Source organism: Castor canadensis, chromosome 9, assembly GCF_047511655.1.
Source record: "Castor canadensis chromosome 9, mCasCan1.hap1v2, whole genome shotgun sequence".
In the NCBI taxonomy this organism is placed as follows: Eukaryota; Metazoa; Chordata; class Mammalia; order Rodentia; family Castoridae; genus Castor; species Castor canadensis.
The window spans coordinates 57,402,157-57,421,216 of NC_133394.1; the positions used below are offsets into that span (position 1 = coordinate 57,402,157).

At 41.1% G+C, this 19,060-nt stretch overlaps 1 long non-coding RNA gene across 1 annotated transcript; it reads left to right on the plus strand.

The window, feature by feature from the left end:
- The first annotated feature begins 72 nt into the window (after positions 1-72).
- Positions 73-18,854, plus strand: LOC141410897 (uncharacterized). The gene is made up of 2 exons (XR_012435702.1): positions 73-653; positions 18,269-18,854. It is a non-coding gene; the product is annotated as an uncharacterized lncRNA (long non-coding RNA).
- The last annotated feature ends 206 nt before the right edge of the window (positions 18,855-19,060 follow it).

Genomic DNA, 19,060 nt, shown 5'->3' on the forward strand with positions numbered 1-19,060 from the left:
AGTCATACCAAGTCTTTAACTTCCTAGCAGTTTGAATAGTAGCCAAATATACAAAGTCCTGTTGTACAAAGTCATCTCATGTTTTCCGGCGACTTTAAATACGATTTAGCTTTATTTCTGAATAATTAGCAGTAACTCAATTTGCTTAAAAAATGAGTTTATTGCTGCAAAGAACAAACATACCTTTTCCCCGCCTTTCAAGCACTGTAAATAGTGCGCGCTGACCGCTCACCGCAGGAAAACACGAATAAGCAAGCTGATGAGAACCCGGCAAAGTAAAACCCGGGACCAGGAGCGGGGAGCGCGCGCGGGCCGTGACCGAATGCCGAACGGGATGTGTTCTGACGCCTGCGTTTTCGGGGTGGGCCAGAGCTTCCTTCTCAGTTAGGTTTGTCACCTCGCGCCTGAGCGCACTGAAGTCTGGACAGGAGAGAGCAGGTTCTAAGCGAGGCGGTCCTCAAGATTACTGCGCAAACAGATAGGGAGAAGGTGACCGCCGCGCCGGGGCTGCGGGGCGTTCTAAAACGCGGTCAGCCATCCAGCAATCCCGAGCCTGGTGGAAGTGGCCGACTGACGCGGCGGGACCGCAAGGGGAGTGCGCGGAGCTACCGATCCCGGCCCAGGCCGCGGGCGCGCAGGAGGGGTGCACGGAGGTTGGGAAGGGGCGCGGTGCGGGAGGGGAGGGGTGCATGTGGGGTTGGGGAGGGACGTGCAGGAAGGGTGCGGGGATCGCGGGGCGAGAGGAACACGCAGGAGGGGTGCGGGGCGGGAGGGGAGGGGTGCAGGGGGGTTGGGGAAGGGTGCAGGGGGGTTGGGGAAAGACGTGCAGGAGGGTGCGGGGCGGGAGGGGAGGGGTGCAGGGGGGTTGGAAAGGGGCGCAGACGGGGGAAGGGACATGCAGGAGGGGTGCGAGGCGCGCGGGAGGGGCGTGCGGTTCGGCCGCGCCATTTGCATGTCAATGAGGTTGATGTTGACTCGGTGGCGCTTCCGCCGCTGGCCCCCGAGGCTGCTTTGTTAGTTGTAGCTCCGGTCAAGTCCACTGCATGCGGCGGGAGAGCCGGCATTGAGGTTGTGTAGTCAGGCAGAACACTTGACAGGAAGAAAGGAGGCCAGGCGCTCTGCGCGCCCATTGTCTGCGTGGCCCAGGGACGGTGCCCTGGAGAAGGTGCACTCGCCTCCCTCTTGTCGGCACACCCGCACAGATGGCGCGGAAGCCCTTTGTTTCATAATGTGGAAATATGCCTTGCATTCCAAGGCAGTCCGCGTCACCTGCTGCTGTCCCCGTTGCCGTTTTGTCAAGGAGACTGGAAGATGCTAGCGGGTCTGCTCGGCCTGCAGAAGTATTAAAAAAAAAAAGAAGAAGAAAGAAAGAAAAAGGAAAAGAAGCAATTGCTGGAAGTGAGGCTGCCTCGCTTGGCAAGCTGTGTTTCAGGAGAGACCCCCACATGCTCTTCTGCTGTCCCCTAAGCTAAAGCATAGAACAGCACAGGAGTGTTAGTTCAAAATTCTTGCAAGACCTGATTTTCACAGGCTCCCTCCCGTCCCCTTTTCACATCAAACAGCAAGTTCAGAGGTCTCTGAAGCTTCACGACAACGGCTTGGCTCCTGCTGCTTTGCAGTGGCCTCTGAGCCCAGTGAAAGACAACCCACCCGGGCTCCCGAGCCCTGAGGACCGCTGAGGCCGGCCGCACAGGAGTTTCTGTTTCCACAGCTGTAATTGAAGAGTGTGTTCTACACCAGGCTGTGCAAGTGTACTCAGGCCCGACCTGGCTTAGAAAAGTGGAAGGCTGCCCAGAGAGCCCTGGAGCACGCTGACATTGCACTGGACGGATTCTCTGAAGATTCTGACTTCATGGTCACTGAGGCTGGGGGACACTCTGACCGCCAGATCCACCCTGAGATGGTTGGGAATGAGGTCAGCCGACCCTCACAGCATCCGCATTTTTCTTGTTCCAGGTTTTGTTTCAAACATGTAGTCATGGTTCTGGAACTCTTGTAGCCCTAGTGACACAAATCAATAAAAGGAAGAATCTGAATGGACTGACGGACACACAGGTCGGGTAAAAGTCAGATCCTTTTCCATTTCCAGTAGAGGTGAAACAAGAAGCTGATTATTGTCTTGTGGGTTTAAAGGTCGGATAAAGCTGGCACGTTAGAGGTGTTTCAATCTTAGACACGTTAATACATTTACATAAAGAGATAGAGGTCTGTTTAGTCTCTAATTCTAATGTAAACATTTGACTAAGTAGGAAATGCTCCCATCCATTCAACTTTTCTCTCACCTGCCAAGTGGCTGCAGACTCCTCCTCCTCAGTTGCTCTGGTAGTCTCTGCATATGCGCACACAGAGCATGTATGTAATACCTGCATCTGGAAGCTGATTACTGCTTCCCCTACACCAAGAAGCTTTTTTTTTTTCTTTTTTGTGGTGCTGGGGATGGAAATCCAGAGCTTCATACATGCTAGGCAAGCTTTTACCACTGAGCTACACCCCCAGCGAAGGAGAAATTTTCTAAGTGGCCAAGTGCAAGGATCTTGCTTCTTATCCAAGTGCATTCCATCATCAGGAGCCTCACACCAAGAATTGAGCCTTCACTATGAATTCCTGCTTCATTTCCATTTTAGTCTGCCATTTTAGGGCAGTTTTGAAAAGCAAGATGGAGGTGTGGCTTATTCTGCAATACACACACATGCACGGATATATCTCCTTCAGAAGGAAAAATCTGTCTAGTGTTGGTTTCAAAGTTATTTTATTAATACAAATTAATAAAAAAGTGTAAGGATGGGGGGGTCATTTTTTCATGTATAGGCATTGATGGATGAGTAAACAATTTGTTCAGGAATTCAAAAGTTAGAAGACATTTAGTTTGCTTGGAGTTTTTTAATTTTATAGGTTTTACTTCCAAATAGTAAACATTGGAATAGTCTTACTATTATTATTTCATGGACAGTGAGAGCTTAGGCATATTCAATTCCTTGGCTTTCCTTTGAGTTTATACAATGAACCTTTTGTTGGACTTCATTGCAGAGATGCTTTCTCCCTCTGAGTCTGATTAAACCACAAAAGCTCACACACTCACTGATCCTTGTAATTTTGTTTTGGTTCTTAAGTGTGAAGCCACAAGTTCTCTAGAGAGTAAGGATGCAGTTAAAAGGCAACTACCCTGTTTTAGCAGCGTTGTGGTTTTAGTTGAACCTGGAACTTCACGCTTATTCATAGTAAATTGATGCCTATTCCTCTAGCCCAGGGGGACGATGAGATTGGGGACACCCACAGTCTGTTGGGTGAAGAATTCCCATGGTGGTCCTAAGCCAATGAGTTTTGTGGAAGCAATCTAGCCTCTATTCAAGAGCAGAGAATGAGACAACTGATCCTACTTACAGGACAGGGTTTGGCCAGGTAGGACGTGAGGTCAGAGGCTTTAGGACTCAGTCGAGGTCAGAGGCTTTAGGACTCAGTCGGTTCCTATAAGACAATTATGTGTGAGTTGAAGGGATTCAAGTTAGACTGTAATTTTAATTTCTGCATTGCTTGGGTTTGTCTAAAGATGGACATGATGGCCATCCTCCACACCGGAAGGAAGAGTGTTTGGAAGCATACAGCAAAATTTCCATCCAAGTGAGGAATTAGTTTAGGAAAGTACTCCAAATCTGCAGCTGTTTTCCCTAAAGTCAGAGCAAGTCCCTGTTGCTAGCTAAGACTTTTGTTTGCCCTCCCCGTGAGTGGTTGACAATGTATTAATTCCTCTTTGGAAAGTTCCTCTTGTAGCTTTGATGGCAAGACACGGTCATGATTTTTCTTCTGTCTTTCTGGCTTCTCCTTTTTAGTCTTCTTGTCAGGCATTTCCTCTTTTCCTATCCCTTAAATGTGCTTTCTGGAGAGTCTGTCTTTGGTTCTCATTTCTTCTGTACATTTGCTTTTGGCAAACATTCTGGAAAATAACAGCCACTCACATTATTCATGACTTTCAAGTGTACAAAAACAAGGTTTGCAAATGGATCTTTTCCTTGGATTACCCACAAGGGAATATGCCATGTCCAAAATTTCTAGAATACACTATGTACCCTCTCACCTTGAGGTCTTTGTATATATGCTTTTCTCTGTTTAGCTTGTTCTTTCCCAAGGTATAGGAAATGCCACTTTTCAAATGATAAGTCTCTTGGCCTTTTTGATTTGTTTTCATTTTGGTGGTATTGGAATTTGAACTCAGGGCTCACGCTTGCTGGGCAGGCACTCTTAGCACTTGAGCCACTCTGCCAGCCCCTTTCTTGGTTATCCACAGAAAATAATCCAGTCGGCGCTGGGACGAGCAAGGTGCCCAGTGTGCAAAATTTAAGGAGGTCTTCGCTGTTGTGCAAGCATGGGGTCAGCACTGGAGGATGGGTGCCTTGCAGTGAGTGCCTAGTGCCTCGCTTGCCTGGCCAGTGTATCCAGTCACTGTCTAGCCAGTGAGTTCTTCACCAAGTAATAGCTATATAATTGATGGCTATGTTTCTCCCCCCTTGACCCTCCCACACCATTAGAATATGAGCCTTGTGGGAGTAGGGCCCTGGTTGGTTTGTTTTTTTGCTGTCTCTCCAGAGCCCAGAGTAGCTCAGAACATGGCTGGTACTTATCATAGATGTATATTCCAAATGAATATAATATATAAATGATAACCACTCACATTATTCACTACTCTCTTTTCTTCTTTTTTTTTTTTTGCTGTTCTGGGGATCAATCCCAGGTCCCTGCATGCCAAGGAAGCACTCTACCACTGAGTCATATCTCTATCCCCTTTTTTTGGGAGTGCAGTACTTGAACTCAGGGCCTAAGCATACTAGGTAGGGCCACTAGCCCTATTCACAACTCTCAAATTCACAGTAACAGGTAGGTACATAGACCTCTCCTTTGGGATGTCCCATAAGCTTGCAAACTTATCAACCCCAACCTGCATTTATTACCTTCTGCTCCCAAACCTACCTCCCAGAAAAGACTGCACTTTTCTGTTGTATAGTACCTCCTGGTAGCTCAGATCAAATGCTAGGAATGTGATACCCAGATAACTCCTTCCCTGCTTACTGCTGCCCACTTCTGCTTCCATTCAGGCTCTCCTCCCTTCCTCCACACAAACTCCTGCACCTTCTGAAGGATTGCAAATAGTTTGCTCTTCTCTGTTCAGAACTTCTGTTGCGCGGATGTGAAGGAAACTGAACTGTATCTGATTGCACCACTCCCTATCTTATGGTCCTTCACTGTGGCCCCATAGGTGTGAACGAGTGCACAGCTCCAGGTGAGAGCTAGAAAGGCTCTGTCTGCACACTCTTCTCTCACCTGTGTCTCCTCTCCTGCTGACCCATCTCTCTTCTTTGCTACTGTTATTTGCCCTCCCTCTCACACCCAATACAAAGAGTACTTGGAATTTCTGGAAGAAATGATCTTCTTAAATGCTATTCCACCATCACCTGGCTTTGTTCTCCTGCTCCTGTCAACTTCAATTTGAACTTCCACTGCCTAACCAGCTGTTGGTAATTTTCTGTTTACTTGCTCATGATATTGTGAGTACCACTGTAAGGACAGGAAATGGGTCTTTTGTTTTTCTACCCAGCATAAAGTTGATCCTCCATGTTGTTTGTTGAGTAAATGCAAACATTTACCTGAAGATTATCTTGTTATGTGGGATGGATCTAAATGATTTCTTTCTTACTTGACAGTGAGTTGTTCCAACGTATTTTAACAAACCCTTCCTTACGTCCTTGTGTAAGTTTACTTTGTCACATTCTTAAAAAAGAGTTGGGCATAGTTTCTATTTTCCATTTGTCTGCTCATTCTTCAGCCACATTTTTTCCAAAATGTTCTTTGAGCTTTATACATGTCCTAAATATATTTTGGTATTGAAATACTTTGTTCATTATTTGAGTGATTATGTTATATCTGAAAATTAACTTTGGAAAGCAAATCTCTTTCTAATTTTAATTTCCTCCTAATGAAGCTGGTTAGTTGCTAGTTTAGAAGTTGCTAGTTTAAGAGTAGCTCAGTAACACCAAAGTCACATCAAAAGCTGACATCGTTTTAATCTCGCCACTTCACTTCCTCCTGGCAGGATTCATAGGCTCACACGTCCTCTTCCTATGCAGAGGCGATCTATCCAACAAACCAATAGCAGTAGAGAGAACCAGCATCATCATGCACTGTTTCAGCAGGAAGTGGAATATTAGGGATGAAAGTTCTCTCTTTTGCTCAACACTAGTATTAAAAAACAAATTCAGTCTGTTTTCTTGGTTAAAAAAAAAAAAAGAAAAACATTGGCTACCATCCCATTTCCACACTTGTTTTAACTGGTAAAAGGGAAATGTGTCTTAGGCTGAGTTTGTCAAAAATTTAATTTTGTGATACCGACTAGACACCCATTAATTTTATACAAACTTTTCAAGTATTTTATACGCTGAATCTCCTGTTGTTTATCTAGCACAAGATGCTGCACACTACCTGCAACTCAGACTATAAAGAGAGGATCATAACCCTGAGCAAGTCTGTGCCTCACGTTCACGGCATAGCCTGCCTTGTTTGCATTACAGGATTAAAAACACAGTTATGTTGCTTTTTACCTTGTTTATGTTAACTCCCTAGTATCCTTTGGGGCCGCGAATAGAGTCTAAACTTTCTAATTTGAGCAAAAGGGTTTATGAGCCCCTGGGGCAAAGATTCTACTCCATAGACCCACAGTTAGAAGCAGGGAGTTGATTTGGTCCATCGATTTCTCTTTGGAGTCCATTTCTTTCCAGTTCTCTAGTCCCTGATCCTTGTCTGCCAGGGGAGGGGTCAATCATTTTTCTCATATCCTCTACTTTCCATTGATGAGTGCTCGGGTGATCGCATTTAAAGCATGCCTTAAAAAGCTTGTACGAGCCACTTCTATGAGCCCATAGCTATAATTTATAAATAAATATAATTTATTTATTGATAGTACATATGGATAACAGAGCGTGGTTTACATGAGCTGTAGAAATGGAAGTCCACTCCTACTTCTATTGCAGCAATAGATCTTTTAAACTACTTGAGACAGATGAATTTTGGGCCACACTTAGCCCAAAACGAGTAAAATAAGCAAACAAGCAAACAAGAAAACTTGCCTGTCTGAACCACTGTTTACGTATTTTTCTTACACTTCTTTAGCAAGAGAAAGTAGGGTGCTATGCAGAAATAAGAACCAGACAGGTCAGCCTTCAAAAGCAGAAGCACTTTAGAGGAAGTGAGGACATTGAAGGTGCACATCTTGGGCTGCACAAGTCCAGCCAGCCACTGAGGTGCAGACCGTGTAGAAGTCAGAAGGGAGAAGTTGGTCTTCCATAGGAGGGACTTGAGGAAACTTTGTTCCTGTGTCATGGACCCTGCTATTCTTAAAGTTCCCGTTTTGTGGTTGTTTTGGATTTTGAGATACCCCTTGAAGAAGCACCTTTGGACTTTCTATCTCAAACTTTTCCTAAACCAATCCATTTCTTGTCATCACTTCAGCCGGAGTCCTCATTTAGATGCTTACAATCTCTTTATCTTTTTCTTTTTTTTCCCCATGGTACTGGGCTTTGAACTCAGGGCCTCATACTGGCTAGGCAGGTGCTCTACCATTTGAGCCACTCCCCAGCCCTTCTCTTTATCTTGAATAGGGAAACATCCCACTGATTTCTGCTTTGCCCACACCCCTTCCGTTAATTTTCCATGCTGTTGCTGGAGTTGTCTTCGTTCTTTGATCATATATCTCAGCAGGCATTCAATGCTTTCCACCATCTGTTCTTGTTCTGTTTTTCCAGACTTTTCTTCTCTCTACCTCTCCATATGAAAAATGCTACTATTAATCCTAGTGTGCAAGTCTTTGGAGATACGTTTTCATTCATTAAGTCTAGGTGTGGACTTGCTTGCTCATATAGAAGAACTGCCTGACTTGTCCAGAGAGCTGCACCATTCAGCATTGCCACCTTGATGAGTGAGGGTCCCATGTTCTCCACACCTTCATCAGCACTTTGTCGTCCTTCTTGCTTATAGCCATTGTAGTGGGTGTACAGTACTATCTCCATGTAGCTTTGATTTGCATTTCCCTGGTAACTAATGATATTATCTTTTCATACGTTCATTATGCATTCACATATATCTTCTTTAGAGAAAAGTCTATTTGCATCCTTAGCTTTTGTTTGTGTGTGTGTGTGTGTGTGTGTGTGTGTGTGTGGTACTGGGGCTTTCAGGTAGAACCTTGAGTTTTTTGCGATCTTCCTATCTATGCCTCTCGTTAGCTGGGACCACACATGCATGCCACCACACCCAGCTTGTTGATAGAGATGATCTTAGAACTCAATCCTCCTTTTCTCTTCCTCCAAGTAACTGGGATTACAGGCCTGAGCCAAGGTGCCTGGTCTCCTTTACCTATTTTTAAATTGGGTTGTTTGTGTTTTCATTATTGATCTAAGAATTCTTTACATCTTCTGATTATATATCCTCCAGGGGATATAGGGATTTGCAAATATTTTCTGTCTGTTAACTCTCACTTTCTTGATGGCAAGCTCTGAAGCACAAATATTTTCAAGTTTTTGTTTAGTCTTCTCTTTAGTGGGATGTGATTTTGGTGTTGTTTCTAAGAAATCATTTCCTACCCAAAGTCATAAAGACTTACTCTTGAATTTTCTCTCTTAAGTGCTTTATAGCTTTAGATCTTTCATTTAGAACTATCATCCACTTTGAGTTAATTTTGCATGTGAAGTAAGGGGTCCAAATTGTTTTGCCTGTGGATTTCCAGTTGTCTCAGCACCATTTGTTGAAACTCTTCTTCCTCCCATTAAGTTGTCTTGGCACTCTACCCTTATGCATTTTTATAGTTTAATACCTTTATTTATGTTATTGCCACATCTACGATTTTCCCTTCTATCATTATCTTACTATATCAAGGTTATGTCCAGATTTACCATCTTGATAAATTTTCCCTAATCACTCAAGGTGAATTATTGCTCCCTCCTGTGTGTTCCCATAAATAGTATTTATTTTATATCTTGATTTTGGCATATGCCTTCTTGTATTCTGATTGGCTGTTTACTGTTTTGCCCTTTCCTGCTATACCATGTGCTCCTTATGAAGGTACTTACTCATACATATATGTGCTCAGTACAATGTGTAGTAATTGGGAGATACTCTGTAAACTGTTCCTCATTAGATAAATGAACAAATGAATTATTCATTAGAATAATTAGAATAATTAATTAGATAAGTGAACAAATGAATAATTGATCAAGTGAATGGATATCTCAAATGAGACCATAGTTCTAGCCTATGGATGGAACTAATTCTTTTTTTTTTAAACAACCAAGAGTCTTCAGTGAATAAGAAAGATACTCTAATGAACAGTAGATATTACTGTTTTGGATCAAAGGCAAACTCTAAAGTCAGTTCCAAAGGGGGAGCGATGTTTTGACCCATGGTAACATTACTGCAATAACTCCTCGAGGTACCCCTACGACAGAGGCAGCGTTTGAGTGGATGGATAAGGCCCAGTGTATTTATTTTAAAGACTTGATACTTGTTACATTTTCCTCAATGTTGCCTATGTTTGACCAGGGTAATATAAGGTTTAATGTCAGGATTGAGATTCTCATCTGATCTGAGAGATATTAAAAATCTCTGGTTAATCCCTATCTTCCTCTGTTCCCACACTGAACTGTCCCAGCATTTCTCTCTCCTCCATGGCCCACAAGCCCAAGTTTAGTGTTGGTATCTTACCTTATCCACTAGAAGGTGTGGCTGCATCTCTAGGAAGTCACACTTAGAAGGTCAAAGCACTTCCTCTGGGAGAATGCATTCCGTTCAGGCTTTGTCTTGGTTATTAGCAGAACCTAGCTGATTGTACTCAGCTGCCATTTGAGGACAGGAGATGGCTTGATGGCAGGACCTGGTGATGGCAAAAATCCCAGGTCCTACTGATAGATGTGCTCTATTTGGATGTTACACAAAACACAAAGCTATTTTGCAGGCACGTAGTACTCCCCAGTCTGCAGCTATAGAAGCAAGCCTGAAGAGTGAATGGTCAGGAAAATCAGGCTCAGCACTAAGCCTGTGCTTAAGCAGGACTTCTAGTGTTAGGCAACTCATGCTGACGTGGAATCCCATTGTATCCCATTGTCCAGAGAAGAGAAAACACCCACATTTTTGGCTTCCCATATCACAATGAGGGAGCTCACTTTACACCACCACATACTTGGGGGATATGATTTGATCTGCAACATAACTCAGTCCATGAAAAGGCCAGGTGGGCCTCCTATGAACTTTTTCTGTATTTACTTCAAGTCAAAGCAACAAAAACTAGTAAGAATCTTTTGTGGATTGTCAAAAGAAGAGTAGTGTAAGCATCAGCTTTGTGTAAGTACATTCTTCCCAAGGTATGCATGGGGCCCCGACCATCTGCAGAGCAGCACGGCCATCAAGGAGCTCCTTGGTGTCTTGGAGTGAGAGAATGGGAGAACACAAGCAGCAATGAACACTTGCAGCCTGGAGAACCACAGATGGGATTCTACTGAAATGATTAACATCATTGTCAGGTCAGCAAGTAGCCCGAAAAAACCTGCACTTGTTTCATGTGCTTAAATTCATAGTCATTATGTTGCTTATTTATGTAACAAAATTTAATTCTTATCATAATCCTGGAATTCATATAAGGCTTAACATGGTCAAGAAATAGACTCTGGAATGACATAAATCTGTATCAGTATGAAGGATCAAGTGCTAACCATTATCCACAGTTGAAAAGAGTAATTGAAAAATAACCAAAATTTTTAGGCTTCTACTATTAGGCTAATTTACTTAAGTTAGGATACCTAAGTTGATTAGAAGTTGTAAATAAGAGCTGGAGTGATTTTCACAAATCTTGCTATTTATCCAAGAATGAGATGCTTAGTAAACTTTAATAAGGGAAGAAATTCTTACACAACTACAGATTTGCTTTGAAAATAAATAATAAAACTGAAAACAATTCAACTATTTCCTAGTCATTCAAATAATAATTTTCTATGTGTTTAGTCATAGCAAGAGGGGCATATGAAGGCATCAAGCATAAATTACCCAGAAGTAGAGCACTCTGTATTTGGTATTATTTCACATTACTTGCAGTTGTTTGCCAGTCCAGTAGAGAATGGTGTATCAGTTAGTTGTATGCAGGGGACACAGAAATGGGAACTTAGACTAGCCGAGTGAGTCTCAAATGGTGGGGTGCCACCAGATTACCTGGAGAACTTGTTAAAAATATGGGTGCCCCTACTGGAGACTATTTGTATTTTGACCAGGGTCACCCAAGTGACTGTTCCATCCTTGGATTCATGAAATGTTGAATTAGGTGACCTATATGACCTTTTCCAACTCTAAGGCTATACGTTCTTATAAAACACGTATGTCCTCAATGTGTATCTTAAAATATCTCATGCTCTCGAAGTTTAGGTAAAGCAAATAAAACTTATTCTGAGGGAAGCCAATGTCTTAGTCATTCTTCTTTCTTTCTGGTTGTCTCCTAACTCTTCACAGTCTATACTTCTCCTGCTTCCATGTGATTCCCATGTGTTACACAAAGTTTTAGGGTAGACAAGGTAAACTTTATAAAATGGTTCAGGGTTTTACAGCTCTGCCTCACTCTCCTTCATTGTACCAACCCACCACATCAAAGGGGATGAGGAGAGGCCACTGACAACTGTTCAGACTCTTCTCCCCTCTCTCCCCTCCTGTTCTATCCTCTCATGAAGCAAAGCGAAAAAGTACCGGTTTTCTTTCGCATAGTGTGAGCGACAGCAATAGCAAGCTGCAGGGGATTCACTGCAGACAGCCTAGGAGGTTAAGGTCTAAGCCTGAGCAAATCCAGACTGTCCTGCCAAAGCCCTTGTGCAAGGAGATACAGTTCCTCTATTTGCTCCTTTCCAGAAGGCCAGGGCTGGTTTTCTATATAGGTGGAAATTAAATTCACAAGACGGGGCAGTGCAAAATAAAACTCCACAAGGGAGGGTCAAATGTTACTTAAGAAAATACGCTTTTTCTAATTTAAACTTCTATTGCTCCAGCAATAAGCATATAACCCCAATGAAGCTAATAAAGCTAGAATCATATGCTTTCATGAACCTTAGAGATGAGAATATTCTAGTTTATAATGCTGAATGTGACCTTGCTAAATGAGTAAGAATTACACAACCTTGTCAGCAAGGAAGAGCTTCACTGTTAGTTTTTAATCATGGCCCATGGTAACTTATGTGGACTTAGTGGCATAGAAAGAAATAGTTCAGTCTAAACAGATCAAGATTTCAGCAGTGGATTTCCCAAATACTGTAAAACAATTATTTCACTCATTGATCCAGAATATTATATCTGTTTCTCTCCCCTCTCCACCATAGTTTATCATTCATCTCTTACTGCATTTCTCTTTAGGGCGTTAGGGAATACATTTCACCATGTATATGCAAATATTCTAAAATTTCAATAAATTCAAATTCTGGAACACTTCTAGTCCCAAGCATTTTGGGTAAGGGATATTCAAACTGTATCAGGATTCTCACAAGCAAAAGTACAATTTACCCTCAAAGCTGAAAACTCATGTCCTAGAATTGTATTCACAGATTCAAAAGACATTATTCTGAATGCTTTTGATGACTGTCACCAAATTGCCCTTCCTGAATGTGCTAATTTACATACCTGTTAACCATATATAAGAACACTCATTTTGCAAACATTGGATTTGCAACAACCAAACAGCTACCAAACTAGACTTTCTTATATTCAATACTCAGTGAGTGAGTGAAGGGAGGAGGGATAAAGGAGAATGGTGGAGAGGGTGAATTCAAGTATGATGTATTTGATACATTGTAAGAACTTTTGTAAATGTCACCATGTTCTACCACAACAATTAAAAAAAGCCAAAAAACCAACCAAAAAACAGTCAGTGTCAGACACACCGCAGTGAGATTTCTCTGGTTAACTGAAAATTTTGCCATGAGGAGCATGTTCTGTGCAGGAGCTTTGGTGTTTACATAAATTATTACTTAAGTTATCAAATATTTATTTAACATCCACTATGTGTTAAGAATTGCAACCCAAGACCCACCGCAATTGAGAATGCAAAGGGCAGAACAGAACCACAGCTGCTTACCTTGCCTTTGTAGTGGTTTTTGTTTGGTTTTAGTAACTTGCTTCTTTTTCTTTTCTCTCCAGAGTTTTATAGAATCAAGTTATGGGAAAATCATTTTGTAATTTAAAAAATTAAACACTGTATATTATGAAGTATAAAAGCATAAAAGAGCATAATGCCTATGTTAACAAGAAGTAGAACACTGCCAGCATCTGAAAGTCCCTGCCTCTTCCTCTGTCTTCTTGTGGAATCAGTTCTCTTCCTGCCGCGGAAAGGTTGTACTTCTCTGGGAATCTTTTCCTTACTTTTCTCTTATTCTCTCATTGTTTAGTTGTATCTGCTTTTGAAATTTTATATTAAAAATCACAAAGAGTTCTGCTTTTGTCAACATCACGGAAGATTCATCCATGTCATTTTTAGGTAATAATATTCCTTAATAGGAACATGATAAAGTTTTAATCCATTTTCCTGTCAGTGAATCTAGGTTATTATCAGCTCTTGATCTTTGATCCAGAGGATTCATGATGTGACTCTGGAGCAGATGTTTTGAGGTAATAGAGTTCAAACTATGTGCACAAAGAAACTTAGACTTTAATGATACTCATTCCTTTGTGGTGAATTTTTCCTTTGTAGTATTTTCAGCTTTGAGGGTAAATTGTAGTTTGGCTTGTGAGAATCCTGATACAGTTTGAATATCCCTTACCCAAAATGTCTGGGACTAGAAGTGTTCCAGAATTTGAATTTATTGAAATTTTAGAATTTTTGCATATACGTGATGAAATGTATAAACATGAAATTCATTTATGTTTCATATATACCTTCTACACATAGCCTGAGGTAGTTTTAAATAATTTTATATATGAAACAAAGTCTCATGATATGTAAATTTTCACTTGTGGTATCATGTCAGCATTCAAAAAGTTTCTGATTTTGGAGCATTTCAGATTTTGGATTTTTGGATTAAGGATGCTTGACTTATATCTTCTTTGAAACAGGATCTTGTTATACAGCCCAAGCTGATCTCGAACTCATGATTTTCCTGCTTTAGCCTCCACAATGCTGGGATCACAGGTGTGCACAACCACATCCAGCTTAACTTGAATCCTTTTCAGTTATAATTGTTTAACAAGGGTTTTTCTTTCTTCCTGTCTGGCATTGTGTCAATGCTGCCTCACTCAGGAAACAGTCACATAGTGATGGCTGCCCTGCCACAGTCCTGTTAATGGTGAGTAACCAAGACTTCCTAGAAAACCTCTGGGCTCAGAGTGGAATGGGGTTGAAGGACCTGACCTGGGAAGGAAAAGTGGACCAGCCAGTTAGATACTTACTGAGATTTGGAATCACCATAATTAAGAAAGCAGTTGTCTCTTGGAAGATTGAGAAGTCATCAGTATTCAGAAAAGGAATTTTTACTTGATTTACCTTGGGTTCAAATTTGCTGCCACCACTTAATGGGTGTAATTTACTCGCTAAGAATCTTGTTTTGAAAACCTAGAATGACAAGTCCTTTCTTTAAAAATTAAGGAATGAACACAGTGGTTAATGTGAATTTATGGAGGTTTGAGGTCTGTTTAGCTCAGTACTTCACAGGGGTGAGGCTCTGGGTTCAGTCCCCAGGACCCCCACTGAAGAGAGTTGTGTTTGTGATTTGGAATAATAGTATGCAGAGAATATTCACCTGCTGGCTTTTAAAAATAACTCCGAAGCTTGAGAACATATAGATCTAAAGCACAGAAATTTACTTTGGTCTTCAAGTCTGATTTCATATGGGAAAATAAGTTTTAAAACCTATCACATGGAAAAGACTGCTGCTGTGTGCCTTTCTATTTTGTCTTTTGGGGGTGAATATTGTATTTATTATCAGGAAATTAGTAATTCAGTGGGTAGATTCCCCAACTGAAAATTATTAGAATGTAAAATTAAAATACAACATTGACTACAAAATCAAACTTTTGCAAATAAAAAGCAGTATAACTTCCTTGTTATATTTACTTCTTTCCCTAACTTGAAAATATACATGTTTGTACACTCAGACTTAAAACCAGCCTTAAGGGTGTGGCTCAGTGGTAGAGCTCTAGGCCCTGGGATTGATCCTAAGAAAACAGAACAAAAAAAGTCAGGGTGGCATTAGGAAAATTAGTGTGAAATGTCTCCCATTTAAGTACTTACATATAAGCAAAACCTCATTTTCCTCTAATTTGTGAGGTAATTAACGTAACTTAACAGTATTTAATTTATACTTTAAATTGGAGGAAGACTGAGGTACTATTTATTTTTAGAGATTCATAGCAATTGGAATGAAAGAAACAGTTTTGTACTAAATTTATAAATAATGCCTATTGTCTAAAAAATTAGGGAGCTAATTATAGATGAAATAATATGGTATTTAGGATTTAGGAAATAGTTCAAATAACTCATGTGGGGGGAAGGAATACAGATAGGGCAATTTCATACCTGCTTGATGGGTGTTGAGGGTTGGCTGTCAGGCATAGCAGGTTCGTTGCTATTATCTCTGCTTTTGTATATGTATAACATTTCTGAAATAAAAAGGGAAGGGGAGAACTAAACAAAATAATGAATCTAAAATGCTAACCCCATTTCTAATACACAGTAGACTTAAGGGCCACCTTCACCTATACCTAGGTGAATAACTTCATCAGTGAGGAAGGGATGGTGTTTGGATTGCTGGGAGTAGACATGGAAATAAGTTTTGTGTGCTTGTGACTGCGGCAGGTCTGGGATGCAAAGGTGGGTGAAAATATGTCCTGCTCCCAAGGAGGCCTGGCTGGTGGGAAGGACTATGGAGGCCTTGGCAAGTGTGGGGCCTAAGGAGCAGAGGAGGAGGCTCCCCTGGTACCCAGAAATGGGACAGAGCTGCAAATGGGATGCTGTGTGGCTGTCAAGGCAAACTTCATCCATTTAGACTTTTTCTTTGAACCAGTTCATGCCCAGGAAACCAGGGAGCTGGTTTGGGATGGGGACACAGACATCTCTTTTCCCTTTCAAAATTTGTTCTCCTTGAGCCACACAGTTTAATTCTAACAATCAAGAATTTGTGCAACTAGTCTTAGTTTGTGTGTACAACTGAACTGTGGATTAAATAGAAATTTGGGCCTACCCTCAAAATTTAAATGTTACTGAAGGGGTTATTTCTGCAGGAATTCCCTGTGAAAACTGAAAAGTTATCTGTTAGGTGCTGAAAACTGGCCAGACACCATAGTAGATGTTACACGTGGGCAGCACAGCACACACGGGGAAGAACAAAGCCTGGTTAGTGTGCCAGAGTAAGAAACGGAGTATACTTTCTAAATGCTGCGTGCTACCCAGATGTGTGGCAATCATTCACATGAATGTTGACGTATCTCTGTGTGAGGAGATGGTCAGTGGGTAGTCACCAAGACCCATAGTCTAATGGTGCTATTTTGTTGACTTTCTGTCTGGTCTGATGATGTGGATGGGCTCAATCTTGCCTGTGGGTCCCCCAAATTGTACATCAATAGCCAGATTCTTCTTCCTTTTATATTCTTCCCTTTCAGCACTGTTTTTGAGTGATGCCATAATCCAGCAAGCACGCTTGATGTTAGCTCTTAGCTGTTGATGAATGTCCTGGGTGTGTAGAGTGTTTTCTATATGCATGTTGGTACATGAACTTGGTCTTTGTTCAGTGTCTATCCTGCCGGTCCAGAGCAATGTGCTGACTCCAAGGAAGTCAGTGACACCTGAAACGTGCTTCTACAGGGTGCATTTATCTGTCCAGTCCATCCAAGTTTCTGAATGTCATGAACATTACACAGTGTTTATAGCTTGGATTGCAAACGTTTCTCATTGTGTCTTAGATTCTAAGGGGACAGCAAATTTATTCTGTAAAGGAGCAGATAATAAATACATTGGGCTTTGTAGGTCACGTACAGTCTGTCACATATTCTTCTGAAGTCCAAACAATCCTCTGAATATGTAACAGCCATTCGTGGTGGATGAGGTGGTAGGAGTGGAGAGAGGGGCGCTGCATAAAATTGGGTGCAGGCCTGAGGGTCTCAGGCTATAAATTATCTACTCCTACAAGACATCATAGTGGGAGATACTGAAAACAACAGCAAAAGCCAACCAAACAAAAACAAATACAAGCTCTGTTATTTGGGCTTTAGAGAACTAGTGTAGACTGACTGATTTCTCTTTCCTGACTCATTCTTTAAGTTATAAGGATCTGAATCGTCCAAGTCACTACCAAACTTTCTTTGTAGTCACATCATTATGGAGGAAACTTGAGATGATTGTAAATTTCTCTTCTGGGTTGAGCAGTAAGTCCTTCATTAGTGAGTGTCATGAGTCCTGTGTAACAATTTGTAAGTCCTCTGAGGTGAAAGGCAAAATCATAAATATTAATTATAGCCATTGTTTTGATGAAAGAAGGATTACTGGAGACACAGAAGCTTCTAGATCTACCTATTAAACCACACTCCACCTCTTCAGTTCTTCAATGAAGGGGTTAAATTATATTAGAAAAAGTCCCTGGGGTTCCACTGTGGTCTGAAGTCTAATAAAAGGCTCACTTTTCACAGGACATTATTTTAAAAATGCCTTCCAAGGCTTTCAGAGTCATTTTCACAAGAAAAAAAACTCAATAAAGAAGCTTTAAGCTGTTAGTGCATTTCATCAGGAATGCAGTAACAGAGGCAGGTTACTGATGTAAAGCTCCAGACATTAGAGTTAAAATGAGCCTCATCTTTAGGGTGGAATTTTTGAGGAGGATAAGAAACACTTAAGGCTTTTTGAAATAGTTATAAAAGTAAAAAAAAAAAAAAAAACTGAAACATTTTTCATATTTTATATGTGTTATTATGAAGAAAAATAATTAGAAAGTTACTGAGTGACTTTACTTAGGTTAAAATGTTTCTTTTATATATTTCCACATTAGCCAAAAAGTCATAAACGATGCTGGCAGAAGGTGTTGACTATGCACTGTCCTTATAAATGTCATCTTTGCAAGTCCCTTTGCTTGCAAAAGGAAAGGAATGAGGTGTCACTATGCTAAAGAAATCTTACTTAGAAAGAAAGGTGGATGACAAAATTCAAAGTGAACGGCCTGCCCATTATGTTGGGTTTTAATATTAATATTAAAATAATATTAATTAATTTAATATTTTCTCATTATAGAAGAAAAAAAATTATTCCCAATGAAGGAGCATTCACAGGGCTTACTTCCTGCCTGCAGCAGCAAGGCCACTGGGGCCGGATGGGGGAGAGGAAAACATGCCGAAGGAAGGAGCTGTGCGAGCATCAGCAGAGTCCTGCGTGAGAGAGGGAAGAACGCTGCTTGTTGGAACAGATGTGGTTCTGTTTTCAGGTCTGCAGAAAGAACAGGCGTATAAGTGCAGTCCTTGTCTTGGATGTTGGAGGACAGTGAAAGGAGAATTTTCAAAACTCATACAAGTTAGCATGCTGTCATTTTAATAAAGCTGCTTTTAAAAAATATATAAATATAGAAAACTATCATCATTTTTTTGTTTTTGAGACAGATCCAGGCTAGTCTTGGACTTCCTAGGTAGTCCAGGCTGGCCTCAAACTCTCCATCCTCCTTCTTCAGCCTCCCAAGTGCTTGGATTATAGGTGTGCACCACCATGCCTGGGCCTTAGAAAATTATTTTTTAAAAGCATGTGTAATTCTCATATCCTGAAAAAGTCACCATTGAAATTTTGTTGTCTCTAGTCATCCGTCCATTTTTAATAAAATTAGTTGATACAGTGAATATTGTTTTGTAACTAGCTTTTTTCATATACATGTATTATGTCACCATATATATATTAAATATATTATGACATCATAAGTCATCCATTCATTTAACTGTCACAGAAAGCTCTTATTTGGTAAGATCTTATAATGGCCAGATACTTTTGATTCTGTGAATCTATTCTAGATTGCTTCACCAATGATGTTAAGGTTAGACA